This window comes from Mobula hypostoma, chromosome 20 (assembly GCF_963921235.1).
Source record: "Mobula hypostoma chromosome 20, sMobHyp1.1, whole genome shotgun sequence".
In the NCBI taxonomy this organism is placed as follows: Eukaryota; Metazoa; Chordata; class Chondrichthyes; order Myliobatiformes; family Myliobatidae; genus Mobula; species Mobula hypostoma.
This window is the reverse complement of record NC_086116.1, coordinates 22289234-22311381: the sequence shown is the minus strand read 5'-3', so window position 1 is coordinate 22311381 and position 22148 is coordinate 22289234. Positions and strand designations below refer to the sequence as shown.

The following is a 22148-nucleotide window of genomic DNA, read 5'->3' as shown; positions in this document are numbered from 1 at the left end:
TGTGTACAGTATTTTTAAAGAGAGGTTGTTGTTTGGAAGAACAATGCCACAACCCTGTAGATGGTTGCATTTCTGCAGCTAACTTCCTATTTTAAAGAAAACCTTTAAAAGTTTATGGGAAATTGAAGTTGATTTCCCATATATTTGGTCTTCCATACCTTGGGTAGCCCCTGCATTGATTAAAAAAATTAAACATGCAAGTCCTCCCTGGGTTACAGACACCCATGTTATGGACACCCCATGCATATGAATGTTTAGGCACATGACGGAATGGTTGTAAATGTTGTTCTCTGACTGTTACAGGTATCTTCTGCCAAGTGGAAGTGGGCAATTCTACATACGTTCTGTCCCCAACACCTGTTGCATTTATTGGGAGTGAGATTGGGTTGAACAGAGCTGGGAGCACTGCGTAGATTCACTCAGTGAGTCTGTGAAGCCTGCCAGTGGTTGCTCTTTCCGTGCATGCCTATTCTCCCATAACAGCCACTTCTAGGATCTTTTTTCTATATATCTGTTTTTATTTCTAACTTTGGAACAATTTGGGTTTCAAACAATTCTCAGAGAAGGAGCCCTGTCCTAATCTTGGGACCACTTGAACAATTAAGCGATTCAGCACACTGATTAGCAACTTGAAAGAAATGGTTCAATTCATAAATAGTGTCTGCAATTAGTCTCATTACCTGCTGTTAGTCTGTATATAAAGTGAGCCAGTTCAAGATTACTTCATAAAATTGATCAGCAAATTATTGTTGTACCAACTCAGAGGCTGTTTTTATAAACATTTTTAAGGACTAATTGAAAAGGGTGAATACAGGACTGAAGCTGTCATATGTGTACGCAGTTTGGCGCTGGATTCCAGGAGGGGAATTTCTAGAGTGCCTATGAGATGGCTTTTTAGAGCAGCTGGTAGTTGAGCCCAATAGGGGATCATCTATTTTGGAGTGGGTGTTGTGCAATGAGCCAGAATTGATTAGAGACCTTAAGGTAAAAGAATCCTTATGATCTCATTCATCCTGAGATTTGAGAAGGAGAAGCTAAAGTCATATGTATCAGAATTACAGTGGAATAAAGAGAATTACAGAGGCATGAGAGAGGATTTGGCCAGAATTGATTGGGAAAGGACACTGGCAGGGATGATGGCAGATTAGCAACGGCTGGAATTTCTGGAAGCAATTCAGAAGGCACAGGATATCTACATTCCATAGAGAAAAAGGTATTCTAAAGGAAAGATGACACATCCATGGCTAGCAAGAGAAGTCAAAGCCAGCATAAAAGCATCAGACAGGGCATATAATAAAGCAAAAATTAGTGGGAAGTTAGAGGATTGGGAAGCTTTCAAAAGCCAACAGAAGACAACTAAAGAAAGTCATTAAGAAGGTAAAGATGGAATATGAAAGTAAGCTAGCCAACAATATTAAGGAGGACACCAAAAGTTTCTTCAGATACATAAAATGTAAAAGAGAGGTGAGAGAGGATATCAACCACTGGAAAACAATAATGGAGAGGCAATGGGGGACAAGGAAATGACAGATCAACTGAATAAGTATTTTGCCTCAGTCTTCACTGTGGAAGTTCCAGATGTCAGGGGTCATGAAGTGTGTGAAGTTACAATTACTAGAGAGAAGGTTCTTGGGAAACTAGAAGGTCTGAATGTAGATAGGTCACCTGGACCAGATAGTGTACGTGCCAGGGTTCTGAAAGAGGTGGATGAAGAGATTGTGGAGACATTAGTAATGATCTTTCAAGAATCACCAGATTCTGGAATGGTTCTGGAAGACTGGAAAATTGCAAATGTCACTTCATTCTTCAAGAAGGAAGAGAAGCAAAAGAATGGAAACTATTGGCCCATAGACAGAGGTTGATAGATTTTTGTTTGATCAGGACATGAAGAGATACAAGGAGAAGGCAGGAGATTGGGGCTGAGTAGTAAATTGAAGCAGCAATGATGAAATGGTGGAGCTGACAGGATGGGCCAAATGGCCTAATTCTGCTCCTATATGTAATGGTCTTAAGGACTAGTGTTGTACACCTGATAGTTGTGAATATAATGGCTATAATGTTAAGGGTTGCTGTCATTTTAAGGGCATTGTCCAACAGTTATATTTGGAAGTGGTTTATTTTTTTCACCTATACTGTGGTACAGTGAAACACTTGAAAGCATACTGTTTGGACAAATCAGATCAGTAAACAATGCACTGAAATTGAACAAGGTAAAACAAATGTAATATCTAAGAAGAAAATGCAGTGCAGGTAAACAATAATGTGCAAAATCATAATGAGGTACCTTGTGAGTCAAGAGGCCTTCTTGTACTAGGGAATCATTTAGCAGTCTTACAACAGTGGGCTTGAAGCTGCTCTTGAGCCCAGTGATATGTGCTTTCAGGCTTTTGTATGTTCTGCCTTATGGAAGAGGAGAGAAGAGAGAATGTCCAGGATAGGTGCAGCCTTTGATAATGCTGGCTGCTTTACTCAGGCACTGAGGTGAACAGACAGAGTTCTTGGAGGGGAGCAACACACATCAAAGTTGCTGGTGAACGCAGCAGGCCAGGCAGCATCTCTAGGAAGAGGTACAGTGAGAGGGGAGGCTGGTTTCTGTGATATGTTGAGCAATGTCCATAGTTCCTTGCCATTTCTTGTGGTCATGTGCAAAGCAGTTTTCATATCAAGTTGTGATGCATCTAGATGTAATGTATTGGGTTTTAACGGCGAACTTCTAAACTCAAACAAAGACCTTAAGCCCGGTACCTTCACTAAAGGGAATTTATGGTGTAAATACCCAATCTTCAAAGACAAGTTCACTTCCCTGTTTTTTCTGCACTGCGAGTTTAGCTGCTAGTATCAATTATTTGAGCAGTGGATCCCCCCTCCCTACCAAAGAGAAAATACTTCCAACTAACAAAGTAGTTTAAACACAGTTCATTTATTTTTAGTGATATATGTTTAAATCCAAACAACATTCTTAAAACACATATAAAACCAATGATTTAGATCTTATGAAAGAGTTCCAAATCAGAAGCCATTTATAAAACACAAAGGATTTCCAAAACACAAGTAAAGTTCCTATAAGCTATAAAGACATATCAACAATGCAGGTAAACAAATTGTCTGTCGTAGAAATCAAAGCCAAATGAATGGATTCTAGTTCACCCTGTGTTTCTTTCATTCTTTCTATCAGTGTTCTGTAAACATTCCTAATAAGGCTGAACAGTTCCCTACATGATTTTTCTGCCACTTTAACCTTTTTACACGGTCTTAAAGTTTCTTGGAGACACAGTTGCCAGGTACCCACAATTAATACTGTGAAGCGGACTCTTTACGTACACAAACCTCCCAACTTATTAGTACATCAGCCATTTGATCTGAGGCCCTCCGTTAGTCTCTGTCTACCATGTTGTGCCCAATTCTCTACATGGTGAGCAAGCCAGGGCAGTACAATATGGAGTGCAGGCTGTTACCCATGCAGCTGATGCATCCAATGAACGGCAGAGACTGATACAGTTTGGCACCAGCAGCATCGCAGTCGTTGCCGGTCAGCGTTGAATTCAATGTAGGACTGCCTTAGGGACACCAGCTCTGAATTTTTCCTCGTTTTTGACTCCTGAAGCCTTCCCCATGAGTGGGTATAGCCGCAAGGAGGCAGAGGTTTGAGATCAGAGTTTTCCTTCACCTAGATGAGCTGCAGCCATGGAAGGTGAGCCCGATCGGTCCGAAGCAATTGGTTTTAAGGTGCTGGTAACCCGCCTTTTCCCCTTTTCTTGTCAGTAGAAATGGCTCCATCGGGCTTAGTAGCTAAGCCACATGTGAAGGGCAGGAGCTGGACTTGGTTGTCAGAGGCTGTTTGAAGCTCACGGGCTGCTGTGCAGCTGCATATCAAATAAATGAAGTCACGCATGCGGAGGTGCCTTTAAGTGGTGTATTCACATTGCAGTGTGAGAGAGAGAAAGAGAGAGAGCAATTCAATGCGCACACTTAGGTCTCAGATCATTGTGCATAGCTAAGTTATCAGTCCATAAGTAGTGCTAAGGGGAGTCATTGCTCTAAAAGAAATAGATCCATACATTACTCATTCAATTGGGAGTACTTAATAGTCAGTGGGAGCTTATCCCCACTACCGCTCCCAGCTATGACAAACTTATTCTTAAGGAACCAACCATTTACAAATGCTAAGTGATATTATCCATCTGGTCTGCAAGCTTCCTTGAACAAAATAACTTAACTAGCACTGTCTGTTTGAAACAAGCCGAATTTACATAACCCATTGTCTTATACTGCACATCTTGAGAAGCCGGTCTAGGTGATGTGACCCAACATTCTGCTTTCTGTAGACATTGTGTCTGTTTTGCAAAGTTGTCCTTTCAATTTTAAACTGATTATTGCTTGCCACTTACGTTAAATACCGAAGACAGACTCCCTTTTAAAGTTCAAAGTACATTTATTATCTAAGTATACCATATGCAAACTTGAGCTTATTTTATTCGCAGGCAGTGACAAAACAAAGTACAAGAGTCCATGAAAAAACTCACATAACATAAACCATATCCAAAAGAATAAATCATGCCAAAAATAAAACATACGTAAACAAATAATACACAGAACATGAACCACTGAGTCCCCAAAACTGAATCAGCAGCCATGGAGCCAGTTCAGTTCTGAGCCAAGTAAAGCCTCACAGAGTAGTGAGCTGAATACCGGTCCAACTCACCCTCGGCCTCGACGACAAAATCTTCTTAATCAGGCTCAGCGCTTAAATCGGCTAAACACCGGTTCATTTTTCACTCTCCACTGCTTCAATCTGACCCAAAATCAAGAGTCCAGTTCACCAGTTCCTTCAGGATGCTGCAAAAACACTAGTACAGACGGTTCAAAAGCACAGCTCACAAAGGGAAACTACAGTCTGTGGATTGCTGTGATTGTAGTCCAGAGAAAGTATATTTAGTCGACCAGTTAATAGTTTTGCTAGCTGTCCGCAAAACAGCGCCAAGTATCACTGACGCTGGGTTTCTTGGGTTTACAACTAGAAGCTAAACAAAAGAATATTAGTTGGAAGTTTATCTTATTCAAAACAACCCTTTGATATCTAAGAGTGCCAGCTGCTGTGTTTAGAAAGCAGGGCTGGGCAAAAAACATAAGAAAGGTCCAGGAAGTGATGTCCATTACACAAATAGCATGCTTCCTAGGGTGTATCAATAGAAATCTGTAGGTATCTTGGATCCATGTCAAATCTCTTTAACCTCCTGAGAAAGTGAGCTGTCTCAGCAATGGCATCCCTGTGGTTAGACCAGGAAGGCTATTGGTGCCATTCACTCCTAGGAAGTTCAAGGTCTCAACTTCGACACATTGATGCAGACAGGAGCATGTGCTCCCCTCCACCCCCCAACCCGCTAAAGTCAATGCGCTCTTGTTTTGCTGACATTGAGGAAAAAGTTGTTGTCATGACACCATGCCACCAGTCTCTCTGTCTTCGTCCAGTACTCTAACTCATCATTACTTAAGACATGGCTCACTACCGTGGTATTACCTGCAAACTTGCAGATGGAATTCGAGCAGAATCTGGCCACACAGTCATGAGTGTACAGGGAGCAGACTGAGGGGCTGAGGATGCAACCTTCTGGGCTTCCAGTCTTTGGGGTAACTCTGGTGAAGGTATTTCAACCTATACTTACACATTTCAGCCTGTTGATCAGGAAGTCAAGGGTCTTATTGTAATATTTTAACATACTGTAACATATTATTTGCTTGAAATTTGCTGATCTTTATGTGCAAGATTTCCTGCCACAAAGGTTTTATGGCAGGGTTGGTGTGCATACTCCACTGGATGCTGAGGATCTGCAGTTCGTATGGGGGAAAACTGAGTTATTGCTCAGAGAATGTTGGAAAGAAACAATGACATTATTCTGAAATGATATAAACCTTGCAAGCAAATGGGATGATATGTCTTTTCCGTGAATGGTCACAAAAATTATTAAGTACAGTGGATTCTGGTTAATTGGACCATCAGTTAGTCGGGGCAGACACTTATTTGGGACAACTCTTAAAGAACAAAAACGATTCGGGAAAACAGTCATGATTGCCTTTGATTATTTGGGACATTATGCCATTTAATTGGGACAGAAGACTGTTGCCAAACAGTGTCCAACTAGTGTCAGTCACGTGCACTTATGTGGCCATTAGACTGTACACCATGATTAAGAGTGAACAGATTTTAAATTGCATTAGTTGTGTATGTTTTTGTTCAAAAGAGCAATGAATTTTGTAACTGATAGTTGGTGAGAAATAAGCAGTAAGACAATTCAGAACTGTTTTGCTCATTGCGGTTTCAAACATTCAGGCTTGGAGATCCCAGAAACAGCTATTAGACATTACAGATCGAACAGTTTTTAAATAGTGTCAGTTGTGTGTGCTTTTGTTATATTATCCATTGGGCAGATTTTTGACAATTTTGCTTTTTAGTTGCTAACTATTAGTAACTAATACACAGTTCTACAATGCTATAGTAGTATTGAGGGTATTCTAATTTGTTCTGTATTTCATTTAAATGCTTACTCAGTTAAATGGATGTTTGTCTTTGTTATCTTTTAACTATTTCCATGAAACTTTGGCTAATTGGGCCAACCACATAATTGGGCCAAAATGTACTGGTCCCAACGTGTCCCAATGAAATGGAATCCACTGTATTTCCAAATTCTACAAAGTAGAACTTTGGGAAAATTTTGTATTTTGCTTTATTCTCATTGCAGTGCCAGTATTAAATCCAATTACTACTTATTTGGAGGAGGAGAAGATGGCGGCGCGATGCAGTGTGCGCGGCCTCTCCGGTGAATGATATCTGTAATCTGTCAAGTAGGGTACCGTGCACAATTCTGATTTGATGAAGACGGACGTGAGAGTACAGAGGAACATCTAGAGAAACTTCTGTAATGCCCGCTTCGCTGCCGCTACTACTGTGTGGTAACCGGAATCTCTGGAGCAGAAGGCCCCGAATCCTCAGCTTTGCTTGTATTGGTGGCCGGAGCTAGGTCAAAGGCGCTCGGCAGAGGATGGTGCTCGGGAGGCTGTATTGGAGGGGCTGGTCGGAGGCTCGAAGTTTTCGGATGGACGGACTTGGTGTCGGCTGTTGTCAGGTGCTTCCAATGCATTGGCAGTTGTCGGTGCCTGGAGGTTTATGGCAGGGAGTTTCTCCCCTTTGCCGCCTGCTATCGGGGACTTGGAGTCGATCAGGACTTGAGACTTTTTTTTTACCGTGCCCATGATCTGTTCTTTATCAAATTATGGTATTGTTTTGCACTGCTGTAACTATATGTTATAATTATGTGGTTCTGTCAGTGTTAGTCTTTGGTTTGTCCTGTTTTTCTGTGATATCACTCTGGAGGAACATTGTATCATTTCTTAATGCATGTATGAATGGACAGAGTGTTTTCATAATCTGAAAAAAAATTATAGATTCGTTCATAGAAAACTATACTTCGTAATGTCCTGAAGCCAACATTTAGATAAGATACAGCAGTTTGTATTCATCAGTTTTCACTTTCTCCCATATCTACTGATGAATGGAGCAGAGAAAAAGACTTATATGTTCCTTAAAGTCATCAATTGTATGCGAATGCCTTTGAAATGATAAATAAAGTAAAGCAGATTCTTGAAGCTAACTGCCTATGCCAGTGCAAGGAATCTGCATCTGAATAATTTCACCAAAATAGAAACAATTCTATTTAAGGGCATTTAGAATCCCAATTGCTTCATAAAGGTAAAATAAGATGAAAAAATAACAATACCATCTCCCCACACCAATCTTCATCAACCCAGTTCTGCTAGTTTGTGCTCCAATGACAACTTTATTAATTATTGACATTATTTAGCAATGCTACGAGTTGAACAAAAGAATCCATATTGAGCAGGTCTGTTTGTGAGCTGTTGTAGGGGCTGATATACTTTGCCAGATTATATGTCTCTTCAATACTTTGCAATTTTGGCCGTGGATTTTATGCATTTGACTCTGTTTTGTTTTCTCATTGGGATCATACTCAATCTAAGGATTCTTTTTTGCTGATTAAAACTTCAGACTTGTATCAGACATCCATCATGTGTGAAGGCAAAGCACAAAAAAGCTATTCCCTACGTAGTGAGAGAGTATGTTAGGCTTAATTTCGATGGGGTAAAATATAGTCCCTGAGTATTCACAGAGAGTGTTCAGCCTAATATCGATGGGATATAATATTTAACTGAAGGTTAAGTTCCTTTCATTAGGATGATTGTGATCCTGCTCTAGGGCCATACTTTGTATTGAAATGGTGATCAGATTTTGTGCATCTGGCTTTTTAGTTTACTCATACAGCCCTGCTCCGGTCTCAACAATAGAACATAGAACAGAGGACCTTTGACCCATAACACTGTGATGATCTTTTAATCTACTCTAAGGTCAATCTTAGCCCTTCCCTCCTACATAGCCTTCCATTTTTCCAACATTCATCTGTCTATCTAAGAATCCCTTAAATACCCCTATTGTATCTGCCCCCACCACCACCCCTGGCATCCCACACACCCAGCACTCGGCAAAAAAAAACTTACCTCTGACATCCTGCCTCTATTTTTCTCCAATCACCTTAAAACTTCCGTCTCCTAGTCACCTTTGACCCTTTTTCTCACCAAAGAGAAAACCCCCAGCTCGCTAAACCTATCCTCATAAGTTATACTCTCTAATCCAGGCAGAAACCTGGTAAATCTCCTCTGCACCCTCTCTAAAGCTCCTACATCCTTCCTATAAAGTGGCAACCAGAAGCGTACATGATATTCCTGATGATGGGTCTGGGCCCGAAAGGCCGACTGTTTACTCTTTTCCATAGATGCTGCCCAGACTGTTGAGTACCTCTAACATTTCGTGTGTGTTACAATTTTCCAAGTGTGATCCAACCAGGGTTTTATAGAATTGCAACATTACTTCATGGCCTTTGAACTTAATCTCTCAACTACTGAAGGCCAACACACAATATGCTTTCTTAGCAACCTTACGAGCTTGCATAACAACTTAGAATAATCTTTGGATGTGGACCCCAAGATCCATTTGCTCTTCCACACTGCTAAGAATCTTGCCATTAAACCCCGTATTCCACCTTCAAATTCAACCACTTTCCATTTTTTCAGGAACTCCATCTGCCACTTCTCAGCCCTGCTCTGCATCCTGTCATTGGCCCGAAGTAACCTCCAACAACCTTTTACATCTGTCACAAAGTCATTTATAGAAATCACAAAGAGTAGGGGTCCCAGAACAGATCCTTCAGAACACTGGCCTCTAGGCAAAATATGTTTCATCTACAACTACCCTCTGCTTTTTATGGTCAAGCCAATTGTGAGTCCACACAGCCAAGTTTGACTGGATCCCATGCCTCCTGACTTTCTGAAGGAGCCTACTATGGGAAATCTTGTTAAGTGCCTTACTAAAATCCATATACAGCACATCTACTGCCCTACCTTCACCAAAGTGCTTTGTCACATCTTCAAAGAGTACAGTCAAGGTTTTGAGGCCTGGCCTGGCCCTCACAAAACCATGCTGACTACCCCTAATCAGAATATGCTTTTCCAAATGTTCAATAAATCCATTCCTTAAGAATCTTCTCCAATAATATTTCCACAACTGAAGTAAGACTAATGGTCTATAATTCCAGGGTTATCCCTACTCCCTTTCTTGAGCAAGGGAATTACATTTGCCACCCTCCAATCATCTTGTACTACTCCTGTGGCCATTGGAGGACACAACAATCATAACCAAAGGTGCAGCAATCCCTTCCCTCACTTCCCATAGTAACATAGGCTATATTCTGTCTGGCCCCAGGGAGTTATCTGTCCTCATGTTTTCCAAAAGTCCTAGCACATCCTCCTTCTTAGCGTCGACATGTTCTAGTCTATCAGCCTGTTTTAAGCAGTCCTCACAAATATCAAGGTCTCTCTCACTGGTGAACATGTATTAATTAAGGACCTCCCCTACCTCCTCTGACTATTGTAAATCAAATTTGTAGAACATTATTGTGAAGAGATCCAGATTATAAATGTATCCTGGCAGGTTATAATGAGTTCAAAATCAAAGCTATTTGACATTTCCATTAAGTCTTGTCTCATCATGTCTACTTATCAATGAATTGCATGCATATGAAAGAAAAATAGCTTCAAGGCTGAAGAATGAAGTGGAGTGCAGGCTTAGTAATCTATAAAGTACACTATCTTATAATGAAGGTCGTCTTAATGCTGTTCTGAAGGAAGTATTAAGGAATATATTAGAGAGAATGCGGTTATTAGTGCCTCCAACATGTGATCTATAGGTTGATCCAAAATTATCCTAGTTATTTTGAATGTTTGAACGCTAGACTGGATTCAAACTACCCATCAGACAAGAATAGCAATCTGAAGATATGGATAAAAGGAAGCTATTCCTATCTTGTAGGTGTTATTGACCCTTTGCACCTTGCACAATGGGTTGAGGGCTCCCATAAAGCTCCCTGATGCCACTATACAGGATATAAAGATCTTTACGGCCAGGTGAAGGAACATTCACATTACAAATTGTCAGACAATAGACAGTAGACAATAAGTGCAGGAGTAGGCCATTCAAACCTTCGAGCCAGCACCGCCATTCACGGTGATCATGGCTGATCATCCACAATCAGTACCCTTTTCCTGCCTTCTCCCCATATCCCTTCACTCCGCTATCTTTAACAGCTCTATCTAACTCTTTCTTGAAAGGATCCAGAGAATTGGCCTCCACTGCCTTCTGAGGCAGAGTATTCCACAGAACCACAACCCTCTGTGTGAAAAAAATTTTCCTCAACTCCGTTCTAAATGGTCTACCCCTTATTCTTAAACTATGGCCTCTGGTTCTGGACTCCCCCAACACCGGGAACATGTTTCCTGCCTCCAGCCCTTAATAATCTTATATGTTTCAATCAGATCCCCTCTCATCCTTCTAAATTCCAGTGTATACAAGCCCAGTCGCTCCAATCTTTCAACACATGACAGTCCCGCCATCCTGGGAATTAACCTCATGAACCTACGCTGCACTCCCTCAATAGCTAGAATGTCCTTCCTCAAATTTGGAGACAAAAACTGTACACAATATTCCTGGTGTGGTCTCACCAGGGCCCTGTACAACTGCAAAAGGACCTCTTTGCTCCTATACTCAACTCCCCTTGTTATGAAGGCCAACATGCCATTAGCTTTCTTCACTGCCTGCTGTACCTGCATGCTTACTTTCAGTGACTGATAAACAAGGACACCTAGATCTTGTTGTACTTCCCCTTTTCCTAACTTGACACCATTCAGATAGTAATCTGCCTTCCTGTTCTTGCCACCAAAGTGGATAACCTCACATTTGTCCACATTAAACTGCATCTGCCATGCATCTGCCCACTCACTCAACCTGTCTTATTCACCCTGCATTCTCATAACATCCTCCTCACATTTCACACTGCCACCCAGCTTTGTGTCATCTGCAAATTTGCTAATGTTACTTTTAATCCCTTCATCTAAATCATTAATGTATATAGTAAATAGCTGCGGTCCCAGCACCGAGCCTTGCGGTACCCCACTGGTCACTGCCTGCCACTCTGAAAAGGACCCAGTAATCCCTACTCCTTGTTTCCTGTCTGCCAACCAATTTTCTATCCATGTCGGTACGCTATCCCCAATACCATTTGCTCTAATTTTGCCCACTAACCTCCTATGTGGGACCTTATCAAAGGCTTTCTGAAAGTCCAGGTATACCACATCCACTGGCTTTCCCATGTCCATTTTCATAGTTACATTCTCAAAAAATTCCAGAAGATTAGTCAAGAATGATTTCCCCTTCATAAATCCATGCTGACTTGGACCTATCCTGTTACTGCTATCCAAATATGCCGCTATTTCATCTTTTATAATTGATTACAGCATCTTCCTCACCACTGATGTCAAACTAACAGGTCTTTAATTGCCTGTTTTCTCTCTCCCTCCTTTCTTAAAAAGTGGGATAACATTACCTACCCTCCAATCCGCAGGAACTGATCCTGAGTCTATAGAACATTGGAAAATGATTACCAATGCATCCACGATTTCTAGAGCCAGCTCCTTAAGTACCCTGGGATGCAGACCATCAGGCCCTGGGGATTTATCAGCCTTCAGTCCCGTCAGTCTATCCAACACCATTTTCTGCCTGATGCGAATTTCCTTCAGTTCCTCCGTTACCTACGTCCTCTGGCCATTATTACATCTGGGAGATTGTTTGTGTATTCCCTAGTGAAGACAGATCCAAAGTACCTGTTCAGCTCATCTGCCATTTCCTTGTTCCCCATAATAATTTCACCCGTTTCTGTCTTCAAAGGCCCAACTTTGGTCTTAACTAATTTTTTCCTCTTCACTTACCTAAAGAAGCTTTTACTATCCTCCTTTATATTCTTGGCTAGTTTACCTCCGTACCTCATCTTTTCCCCCCGTATTGCCTTTTTAGTTATCTTCTGTTGCTCCTTAAAAGTCTCCCAATCCTCTGGCTTCCTGCTCATCCTTGCTATGTAATACTTCCTCTCTTTTATTTTTATACTGTCCTTGACTTCCCTTGTCATCCACGGTCGCCCCTTACTCCCCTTAGAATCTTTCTTCCTCTTTGGAATGAACTGATCCTGCACCTTCTGTATTATTCCCAGAAGTACCTGCCATTGTCATTCCACTGTCATCCCTGCTAGGGTATCTTTCCAGTCAACTTTGGCCAGCAACTCCCTCATGGGTCCATAGTCCCCTTTGTTCAACTGTAATACTGACACTTCCGATCTTCCCTTCTCCCTCTCAAATTGTAGATTAAAACTTATCATATTATGATCATTATCTCCTAGTGGCTTCTTTACCTCGAGTTCCCTTATTAAATCTGGCTCATTACACAATACTAAATCCAGAATTGCCTTCTCCCTGGTAGGCTCTAATACAAGCTGCCCTAAGAATCCATCTCTGAGGCATTCCACAAACACCCTTTCTTGGGCTCCAGTACCAACCTGATTTTCCCAGTCTACCTGCATGTTGAAGTCCCCCATAACAACAGGAGAATTACCTTTGCGGCATGCCAATTTTAACTCTTGATTTAACTTGCATCCTGTATCCAGGCTACTGTTTGGGGGCCTGTAGATAACTCCCAGCAGGGTCTTTTTGCCCTTACAGTTTCTCAGTTCTATCCGTACTAACTCTACATCTCCTGATTCTATGTCCCCCCTCGCAAGGGACTGAATTTCATTCCTCACCAATAGAGCCACCCCACCCCCTCTGCCAACCTGTCTGTCCTTTCGATAGGATGTATACCCTGAATATTCATTTCCCAGCCCTGGTCCCCTTGCAGCCATGTCTCTGTGATTCCCACAACATCATACTTGCCAATTTCCAACTGAGCCTCAAGCTCATCCACTTTATTTCTTATACTCCGTGCATTCATATATAATGCTTCTAATCCTTTTAAAGTAATACTTTTACTCCCCTCACTTTTCACATTGATTCCTATTGCACTTGGCCATACTCTCCGATCCCTTCCTGAGCTTTCTGCCCCCTGTTGTCTTTCTTAACTTTTCGTATTCTCTCCTTCCTTTTAATTCCATTCTTATATTTCCAGTTCGTCCCCTCCCCCCACTACTTAGTTTAAACACACCCGTGTAGCAGTGGCAAACCTACCTGCCAGAACGCTGGTCCCCTGTCTGTTAAGGTGCAACCCATCCCTTCTGTACAATTCATCCTTACCCCCAAAACATATCCCAGTGGTCCAAGGATCTAAATCCCTGCTCCCCGCACCAGCTCCTCAGCCACACATTCAGATCCCCTATCTCCCTGTTTATGTCCTCTCCAGCACAAGGAGCTGGAAGCAAACTCGGAGATAACCACCCTAGAGGTCCTGCTTTTCAGCCTTCTTCCGAGTTCTCTGAAGTCACGCTGCAAAATGTCACCACTTCTCACCCTCTCCAACTGTGGCGTAGTCTCCTCCCTCAGCCTCCTCGCCGAAGACTCTCGAGACAAAGACTCACACTTTTCTCACAAGGCACTCCCTTGACAAAGCCGCTCCCCTAGAGCAAACCTTGATTATATTGGCTGATAATATTGTTTATCAGACTGGAAATTTTCCATTGCTTCACAGGATTATTGAAGGAAAAACATATGAAAACAACAACAGCAAAGTTATCTTTGGTGTAAGCAAGATCTTCTGCCAATGTGCTTACAGTAGAAAACGCTGTCCTCCATCAGTAAAGGTTTGTGTAAGGTGCTGGGAAATGTGGACACTTGTTCCACAGAAGTCGGTATGTTGCAAAAACCTTTGCCACTTTCTACAGTGTACTGTGGAGAGCATTCTAACCAGCTGAATCAACGTCTGATATAGTGCACTGCACTGGATTGAAATAAGCTCCAGATAGTTGTGAACTGAATCAGCTCCATCATGGGTACAAGCCTCCCCACTCCCCAGCATCCTGAAACTCATCACAGAGCGATGCCTCAAAAAGGCAGCATCCATCATTAAGGACCAGTACCATCCAGGACATGCTCCCTTCTCATTGCAATCATCAGAAAGGAGGTAGAGGAGCCTGAAGACACACACTGAATGATTCGGGAACGGCTTCTTCCTCTCTGCCATCAGATTTTTGAATGGACATTGAACCCACGAACACTACCTCACTACTTTTTTTCTCTCTTTTTGCACTACGTACGTGTTTGTGTCTGTGTGTGTGTATATAAAATATACTGTAAGTTACAGATAATAAACGCGAGAAAGTATACGAGACAATAGCAATGCTTTATTATTATGAATTGCAATACACCGCTGCTGCTTAACAAAAAAATTCATGACAAGTTCCAGTACAAGATTATGATTCTGATTCTGAGCTGAAGAAGTAATCAAAGTTGGTTTGCAGTTGAGATCATATGCTGGTTTGCTTTTGGGACTAATTTACTGAATATAGTTAGAAAGATGCTGGAGATATACAGCTCTTATTTCAGTATGCAGTTTTTATTTAATTTCAAAAATAAATTATCCTAATGTGATGGAATTTTATATCAAGCTTAAAGTGATTTAGTTCAAACTGAAACCAGGATCTTAAATCTAAATAAGACCATCAATATCTGTATGTGTCTTGAGTTGGGAAGACACTTTAGAAAGCTTTGACTCCATCACTCGGTATGGATTGTGGAACACATTAGTCACAATGTGGCTGCCACAAACATTTGACCTAGTTTATAATTGCAGGGTAGCATCCTAATCAAAGACTCTATAAAGGAGCCAATCTTAGTGAACACTGATTACAAACAAGTACACAAGTACATATTTGCACTAACACTTCTGTCAAATTTTTTCTGCATTTGTGCTGCTTGCTTGTCACAGGAATGAAGCTAATGTTCAGAATTAATTGAAAGCAGCAAGTACACTCCAGAAACAAGGTCCCCCAAACCTCAGTATCTAAACTGCAGGATGCAGACAACACTAATGTCTGCACATTCTCTAAAGCTGAGCTCCGAGGTACCTCGGCTCATTCATTGAAGCAGATTGGAGAATGGATCCCATGCTCAATTCAGTAAAAGGGTCCCGGCCCGAAACCTTGACTGTACCTCTCCCTAGAGATGCTGCCTGGCCTGCTGCATTCACCAGCAACTTTTATGTGCGTTGCTTAAATTCCAGCATCTGCAGATTTCCTCGTGAACAGTAAAGTTATGATTGCTACACCCCTAAGACTGAGCTGCTATACAATAGATACAAAGCACTTAGAACCAAGTGCTGTGAAAGCAAAGCACGTGCATTTTGCAGAAATAGCTGAGACTATTAAATCCAGAAACAATTTCCTGCTCCTGCCTGTAAAGAGTTTGTACATTCTCCACGTGACCGATTGGGTTTCCTCCCAGAGTCTAAAGACTTACTGGTTGGTAGGTTAATTGGTCTTTGTAAATTGTCCTTTGATCAGATTGAGATTAAGTCGGGGGATCGCTGTGCAGCGTGGTTCAAAGGGCTGGAAAGGCCTATACAACGCTGTAATAATTATTGTAGACTCTGATTCAAAATGGGTAACACCTGCAATACTTCAAATAACATTAATTTACTTCAAAGTTCAAATTAATCATTCTTTGAATTGCATTCTCTGTGCTCATAATCTGACAAGTCCCTTTGCTCTGATTAGAAGGAATGAGAGGTTGCTTGAAGTGAGAGAATCAGTTGTATTCAGGAAATAAGGTTGTCAACTTCACAACAGTACCTGGGGAGAGCTAAGCAAATACAAAGAGGAAGAATGTGTCTGTTGTTTATCTGGGAGTGCATTTGGCTGCTGGGAACAGTAATAGCTTCCTGCAGCATTCTCATGCCAGTGGAACTCTTGAGGAAAGACCTCATGGAGATGCAAATTATTAATATGGCATAGACTATGTGTCAGTGATTGAAAGTTCAAAGTAAAATGTATTATCAAAGTGCACATGTTACCATATACAAGGTTTATTTTCTTGGGACCATTTACAATAGATACAAGAAACACAATAGAATCAATGAAAGACTACAGCCACCAGGATGGACAACAACCAATATGCAAAAGCCAGCAAGCTGTGCAAATGCAAAAGGAAAGAAATAAAAAGTAATAAATAAGCAATAAAGAGTAACATGGAGCCTTTAATACCAAAGTGGTATATTCCTTTGGAAGTGCAGACATTAGCAGTTGCAGAGGTTTTATATTACTTCAGTGACTGTTGTCATTTTAAATGGAATATTTTGATCACAACTATTACACTCCTTTAGGTAATTATTACTTCTTAGTGTTCGGAGGAGAAAATCTGTAGATGCTGGAAATCCAAGCAGCACACACGAAATGCTGAGGGAACTCAGCAGGTCAGGCAGCATCTATGGAAAAGAGCAAACAGTCGACATTTCGGGCAGAGACCCTTCATCAGGACTGGAAAAAAAAAGATGAGAAGTCAGGATAAGAAGGTGGGGGGAGGGGAGGAAGAAGTGCAAGTTAGCAGGTGATAGGTGAAATCAGGAGAGGGGAGGGAGTGGTGAAGTAATGGGCTGGAGAAAGGGGAATCTGATAGGAGTGGGTAGGAGACTATGGAAGAAAGGGAAGGGAGAGAGCATAAGAGGAAGATGATGGTCAGGTAAGGTGAGAGAGAGAAATGGAAATGTGGAAATGGTGAAGGGGGGTTGGTGGGAAATATCAGAATGTCAAGAAATCAATGTTCATGCCATCAGGATGGAGGCTATCCAGGTGGAATATAAGGTGTTGCTCTTCCAACCTGAGTGTGGCCTCATCGCAGCAGTAGAGGAGGCCATGGACTGACATGTTGGAATGGAAATGGGAAGTAGAATTGCAATGGGCCATTCCCAGTCTGGGGTCCATGTACCCCTTGGTTATTGGTAGGGGTCCATGGCATAAAACGTTGGGAACCCTCTAGAGAGATGAAATTGCAACCTTTGATATAATATTAAGGAAAGTTCTCCACTCTAAGAGGTGCTGTTTTTAGAGATAAGCATAAAAGTAAGACCTTGCCTATGGTCTTTATTGAGGGGATCAAATGTAATTCATTCATGTTTGCTGATAATACAGCATTGGCTGTGAGGATGTGATAGATGGATTATAATGAGGTTTTATATGAAGTCATCCATGAAATCTGAATAATTTTAAAATGATGAATGGTATTGTTTAAAGGTACTTGCAACAGATAAAGCAAGAAAATAAAGTCAGATATAGGCTGTTGTCAGTTAGGACCACCCAACTAGTGGACACTCCTGCATATGGATGAGCTCTCATAATATTATTAAGTTGACCTTTCTTTTCTTTTAAAATCTTTTTATTAATTTTCAAAATTATAAACAGTAACAATGTTAATACAAACAGATTGGAATAATCTAATTATTAATAAACATATACAAAAAAGATTTCAAATAACGTAGATATAATAGACTTCAAAACTCATGATGAAAGTAATAATAAAGAAGAAAAAGAAATAAAAAGAAAAAATATATATATACAAAGAAGCCCCCTCCCAAAAAAAAAGAAGAAAAAAGGAACTAAATACTGAGCCCAAAAAAAGCAAATGGAACAAAACAGGGCTAGACCAATCTTAAATCGAACACGTTCAGTAATGTCGTCAACTCTGCTCCTCTATTCATATATTTTAAGTTAATAAAGAAGATTCGGAAAGGTCAAATTACATCATATGGAAATGTTGCATAAAAAGTTTCCAAGTTTCTTCAAATTTAACCGAAGGATCAAAAATATCACTTCTAATTTTTTTCTAAATTTAAACTTAATATAGTGTGGGAAAAGCATTGGAATGTAGTAGGAGGATTGGTTTCCTTCCAGTTCAATAAAATAGATCTTCTGTCCATTAAAAGACTGACTGACTTCTGTCAGTCTTTGTATATAGTTTTTCATACATTCTATTTCTTGTAAATGCCTGCAAAAAATGAAAGTACATATATATGTGCTTAGATGATAAATTTACTTTGACTTTGACATTGGCCTCCACCCTATTTATCCAATCTCATAAGCATCAATATCTGTCTTTCAATTTCTGAGTTAACACTTTTAAGGGAAGATGCTGTTAATGTACCTTTCACACCAGTGGCTACAAATTACATCAACTAGGGATGCTCCTGTTTAGAAGACCCTTTTGAAGGGTGATCTGTGGATGTGCAGTTAGAACGATTAGATTATTAAGCAAGAATATTTTTAAGATCTTATGATTGTACTTCTGTGCTTTCTATTGTGGTACAACCACAACTCGTGTTCTCAGTATTATTTACATATTTATTTATTATTATTTTTGAATTTACATAGTTTTTCTTCTTTTGTACATTGGTTGTTTCTCAGCCATTGCTTGCATATAGTTTTCATTGATTTTATTGTATATCTTGTTCTAATTTGAATGCCTGCAAGAATCTCAGGATAGTATATGGTGATATATACAGTATATACATTGATAATAAATTTACTTTGAACTTTGGTTTCTATGTTTGACTGTTTTATAAGATGACCTTCATTTGTTTGGTTATAGTGTAAAGCAATATAACATGTATCTGCAATTTAACCTACTGTATTATCTAGCTTTTAAAACGATAATCATGTTCCAATTGGAACATTCCCTTTTAAATTCAGGCCAATGATTGCTCTAGTTTTTGCTGTTTAAATTTGGCTTTTCCCTTGTTTTCATAATCCTAACAAAATGCATCACTTGTCAGGCCTGCATTGCGATGGATATTTTTACTGAGCAAGGCTGCAGCGTGCACTAGTTAATAGTTATTTTAAATATGTGCATTTAATCAAGGCAATCCACTGAGGTGATGCAAAATACATCCTGCAGGGCAATGAATGAAATGCATGTAGAGTGTTAATAATAGGAATTAACAATATAAGCATCAAATAATTTACTCTGGTCACATTCTTTATTTGAACCCATCTTTTAGCTCTTTCAAATTCTTTACCTTGTGCTTGCTCCTCAACTCCAGAGTACAGCCCATCCCCTGGCAAGTGGCATGATGCACAGGACAACTCACCTGTTGTCGGAAGTTATTGCCCTGCATTTGTTCCACATTGTGGGAAGTTGCCATTCATTTGCTCAGCGTTTGCTGTGATGGAGAGCGAATGGAGAATCACATAACCAACATTGGTTTCAGATATCTGGCAGATGACAATAGCGTCAAACAAGAATCAAGGAAATTAAGTGAAGCTGAAACATCAGATGCCAACTATTGAGGTTACATCATTTCATTCATTCATATTGATAAAATTCTCTTTTTCTCCACTTCCTGTGCTCCTCTGAACCCAGTTGCTAGGAGGCTGACAGCATGCGAGAATAACCAGCCAATAACCTTGTGATTCCTTTTTTTCCTGCCTATCCCTGTGGCTTTTCCTTACAATAACGTGTCTGAGCTTGAAGAACAGCAGCATGGAGAGAGAAAAGCAGTCGTTACGAATTCATTACCATGGTGTTGAAATTTAGATAAATGATGTGTTATATTTTAATTATAATCTGGCGAGAATCTATTTTCACTGAGCCTAAAAAATCTGAGTTTGGGTAATTGTATTCTCATCAGTACTAATCAGAGACTATCCGGCCTTTTGGGTTGTGTTGCACACTGCAAAAAAAAAATGAAACAAGGGCAGCCAATCAATGATAGCCCTTAGACTGAAGTAATTGGCTGTGATTATTGATCACCCACTGAAATTACCCAGTCAATATGAGGCAAACATCTTAAGATTGCTCAAATGTTAAATCAATAAAATCCAGTTTACCTCTGTGAAATTCTGTGATAAACCACACATTCTGAACGTTCCCCTGAATAGTCGGTACATTTCAGATTCGGGGAGATGGTCCTGCTGGTGTTGCAGACCACATGCTGCAGAACACGGTGGCCAGCTGGCTGATTTCATATCCACTCATAGATGTGCACATTGTCATCCCGTCATCAGAGACCACCCACCACCCAGGTCATGCACTTTTCTTGCTGCTGCCATCGGGAAGAAGGTACAAGAGCTTCAGGACTCACACCACCAGGTTCAGGAATAGTTATTACCCCTCAGCCATCGAGCTCTCGAACCAGTGGGGATAACTTCACTCAACTTCACTTTCCCCATCACTGAACAGTCCCACAACCTTTGCACTCACTTCCAACAACTCTACTTCTCATGTTAGACGATAAAACATAGAAGCAGAATGAGGCCAATCAGCCCATTGATTTTGCTCTGCCATTCCATCATGGCTGATCCCGGATCCCACTCAACCCCATACACCTGTCCTCTCGCCATATCCTTTGATGCCCCGATCAATTTCCCCCTTAAACCTACACATGGACTTGGCCTCCACTGCAGTCTGTGGCAGAGCATTCCTCAGATTTACTACTCTCTGGCTAAAAAAAATCATCCTAACCTCTGTTCTAAAGGGTCGCCCCTCAATTTTGAGGCTGTGCACTTTAGTTCTGGATACCCCCACTATAGGAAATATCCTCTCAACATCCACTCTATCTAGTCCTTTCAACATTCAGTAGGTTTCAATGAGATTCCCTCACATTCTTCTAATTTCCAGTGAATAAAGGCCCTAAGCTGCCAAACGCTCTCATGCTAATCCATTTATTCCCAGATCATCCCCATGAACCTCCTTTGGACTCTCTCCAATGACAGCACATTCTTTCTGAGATATGGGGCCCAAAACTGTTGACTCTAAGTGCAGCCTGACTAGTGTCTTATAAAGGCTCAGCATTATCTCCTTGATTTTATATTCTATTCCCCTTGAAATAAATGGCAACATCGCATTTGCCTTCTTTACCACAGACTCAACTTGTAAATTAACCTTCTGGGAGTCTTGCACGAAGACTCCTAAGTCCCTCTGATGTTTGAACTTTCTCCCCATTTAGATGAAAGTCTGCACTATTGCTTCTTTTACCAAAATGCATTATCATACATTTCCCAACACTGTATTCCATCTGCCACTTGTTTTGCCTATTCTTCCAATCTGACTAAGTCCTGCTGCAATCGCATTGCTTCCTCAACACTACCTATCCCTCCACCTATCTTTGTATCATCTGCAAACTTTGCCACAAAGCCATCAATTCCATTATCTAAATCACTGACAAACAATGTGAAAAGCAGCGGTCCCAATACTAACCCCTGAGGAACACCACTAGTCACCGGCAGCCAACCAGAAATGGGCCCTTTTATTCCCACTCACTGCCTCCTGTCTGTCAGCCATTCTGCTATCCATGCCAGTATCTTTCAGGTAAAGCCATAGGATTTTATCTTGTTAAGTAGCCTCATAGAAACACAGAAAACCTACAGCACAATACAGGTTCTTTGGCCCACAATGCTGTGCCAAACATGTACTTACTTTGGAAATTACCTAGGGTTACCCATAGCACTCTATTTTTCTAAGCTCCATGTACCTATCCAGGAGTCTCTTAAGAGACCCTATTGTATCCGCCTCCACCACTGTTGCCGGCAGCCCATTCCACGCACTCACCAATCTGGGTAAAAAACTTATCCCAACATCTCTTCTGTACCTACTTCCAAGTACCTTAAAACTGTGCCCTCTCATGTTAGCCATTTCAGCCCTGGGAAAAAGCCTCTGATTTTCCACACTATCGATGCCTCTCATCATCTTATACACCTCTATCAGGTCCCTCTCATCCTCCGTCATTC

General features: G+C 40.9%; 1 long non-coding RNA gene across 1 annotated transcript; it reads right to left on the bottom strand.

The window, feature by feature from the left end:
- Positions 1-3233: 3233 nt before the first annotated feature.
- On the bottom strand, positions 3234-14023 carry LOC134359377 (uncharacterized). The gene is made up of 3 exons (XR_010021097.1): positions 13948-14023; positions 4703-5021; positions 3234-3902 (listed from the first exon to the last, which is right to left on the bottom strand). It is a non-coding gene; the product is annotated as an uncharacterized LOC134359377 (long non-coding RNA).
- Positions 14024-22148: the final 8125 nt, after the last annotated feature.